At 38.3% G+C, this 2752-nt stretch overlaps 1 pseudogene; it reads left to right on the top strand.

The window, feature by feature from the left end:
* Positions 1–1166: 1166 nt before the first annotated feature.
* On the top strand, positions 1167–2351 carry LOC141516242 (UPF0235 protein C15orf40 homolog pseudogene; annotated as a pseudogene).
* Positions 2352–2752: the final 401 nt, after the last annotated feature.

Below are 2752 nucleotides of genomic sequence, written 5' to 3'. Positions count from 1 at the left end.
TATTCCAGAAGGCAAAATAGTTTGGTTTATAACCAAGAATCAATTACCCAGCAAAACTGAACATCCTCTTTCAGGGGAAAAGATGGACTTTCTTTATTTGTTTTGTTTTTTGTTTTTTGCAAGGCAATGGGGTTAAGTGGCCCAAGGCCACACAGCTAGGTAATTATTAAGTGTCTGAGGCCGGATTTGAACTCAGGTCCTCCTGACTCCAGGGCCGGTGCTCTATCCATGATGCCACCTAGCCGCCCAAAAGATGGACGTTCAGTGAAATAGGAGACTTTCAGACTTTCCTATTAAAACAACCATAGCTAAACAGAAAGTTTGATCTCCAAGTACAGGACTCAGGTGAACCATAAAGGGGGTGGACAAGAAAAACTAACTATGAGAAACTGGATTATGTTGAACTGCTTGTATTCCTACATGGGAAGAAGATACTGATAACTCATATGAACTTTCTCATTCATAAGAGCAGTTAGAAGGAAAATATATAGACAAGGCATAGGAAGGAACTTAATAAAATGGTATAAAATAGTGAAAAGATGAAGTCAATGGGTGATAAAGAACAGTACTTTGAGGAAAGGAAAGGAGAGGAAGAAGGGACTAAGATATTTCACATAGGAGTCAAGAGGAAGCTTTTATAATGGAGTAGAATGGGGGAAGGTGAGGGGAAATGAGTCAGCCTTCATTCTCATTAGAAATGGCTCAGTGAGGAAATACCATACACAGTTAATAGCTATCTGACCCCAGAGAAAAATGAGCTGAAAGGGATGGGATAAGAGGGAATGGATTGGGGAAGGAAGGGAGGGAATAGGTGATAGAAGAGAGGGAAGACTGTGGGAGGGGTACTGAGATATAACACATTTCTGAGCAGGGACAGGGTCAAAGGAAAGAGAGAGAGAATAGGAAAAAATGAGAGTCAGAAGAAATAGGGTGGAGGGAAATACAGCTAGTGATAGCAACTGTGGGAAAGAGATTGAAGCAACTTCTTTGATGAACTTATGATAAAAAAAAAGACAACTTATCTCAGGAAAAAAAAGAAAAAAACAGAATTGACCTGATGGTAATAGAGGCACAAAAATTCACTAAAGATAAGTACTCCTTAGGCAGGCGCAGAGCCGCCTCGGAGCCGGGCTCTTTCACTTCGGGACAGAGAACGGCCGGGGTGCATGCTCCGCCTCAGCCGCCTCAGCCACCTCAGCCGCTGCGCTGGCCAGACCCGAGTGGGTGCTAACGTGGGCATGCCCAGGAAGGGGAAAGTCCAGAATAAGAAACCAGTGAAAACACTTCCTCCCACTGGACCTGTGGCAGTTGGTCAGAGTGGTTCCATCACAATTGCCATTCATGCCAAACCTGGCTCCAAACAAAATGCCATAACAGATGTGACAACTGAAAATGTAAGTGTAGCTATTGCTGCACCACCATCAGAAGGGGAGGCTAATGCAGAACTATGTCGGTATCTTTCCAAGGTCCTGGAACTTAGGAAGAGTGATGTTATTTTAGATAAGGGTGGTAAATCTCGTGAAAAAGTGGTAAAGATTTTGGCATCCACAACACCAGAAGATATTTTGGAGAAATTGAAAAGGCAAGCAGAAGTCCCCTAAAGCAAACAAAAATAATGAACATTATCTTTTTTGGAACTTTTTTTTTTAGTACTAAAGAAGCAAATTTGTAAGGAGATCCAAGAAAATACTTGGAAGATTGTGCTTTAAAGAAAAACAAATTTCTGAAAATACTCTCTTTAGAATGCTGAAAAAGTCAAAATATCACACAACTGATAAGACAAAGTATGCTGCAGCTGGGCTTCAGTCATTACTGGAAATATTCAAACCAAGACTTTAAGGTCTAGTCATTAAAATTTAGAACTTATTTGTTAATATTACCTACTTGCCCTCAAGCTTATTTTATGAACTATTACTTACATTTTTATGGAGCCATACACTTCAAGAATTGAAAGGGACCTTAGAGATTACCTATTTTATCCATCTCATTTTACAGATAATCAAAACAATCTCAGACAGGCCTAGAGGCTTAATCAAGGTCACACAAGTCATCAGCATCCCTGAGACTAAAAGCTCATATATCTTCATTCCAGTGACAGTGTCTGGTATATACCACACTATAACCTTGTCTGTTATTTATAAGTATTAAAAATCAAATGGTATAGAAGCAGTTTGGCATAATGAGTAAAACCCTAGACTTGAAGTCAAGGATAGTCCCTTCTCTGAGCTTCAGAAAAGTATCTAAATTTCTAGGTCATGGGTTGGTCATAGGTCCTTGACTTATTTCTGTAAAGCAGACATGATGAATTTGTTGAATTGCTATTGGGTAATAACCATTAAAATGTATTTTTAAGAAGGAAAAAAAAAGAAAAGTACTCCTTAAAGAGAAGAACTTGCCAAATGAAAAAACAGGTACAAAAGCTTCCTGAAGGAAATAATTGCATAAAAATATGAATTGGACAAGTGAAAGTTGATGTATAGATAATGTGAACTATTTCATGATAAAAACAATTAAATTTAGAACAAGAAGACCAAAATTAAGAATTATTGCCCTACCTGAAAACCATGATAAAAAAAAAGAGCTTAGACATCATGTTTTAAGAAATAAACAAGGAAAACTGCCCCAATAATTTAGCTCCAAAAGGAAAAATAGAAATGGAAAACTCTATCAATCACTTCAAGAAAGAGATCCCAAAATGAAAATCCCAAGAATGTTATAACCAAATTTCAGAGCACCTAGGTCAAGGAGAAAA

This window comes from Macrotis lagotis, chromosome 3 (genome assembly GCF_037893015.1).
Source record: "Macrotis lagotis isolate mMagLag1 chromosome 3, bilby.v1.9.chrom.fasta, whole genome shotgun sequence".
In the NCBI taxonomy this organism is placed as follows: Eukaryota; Metazoa; Chordata; class Mammalia; order Peramelemorphia; family Peramelidae; genus Macrotis; species Macrotis lagotis.
Note: the sequence above shows the minus strand (reverse complement) of the source record. Positions and strands in the feature narration are given on the sequence as shown.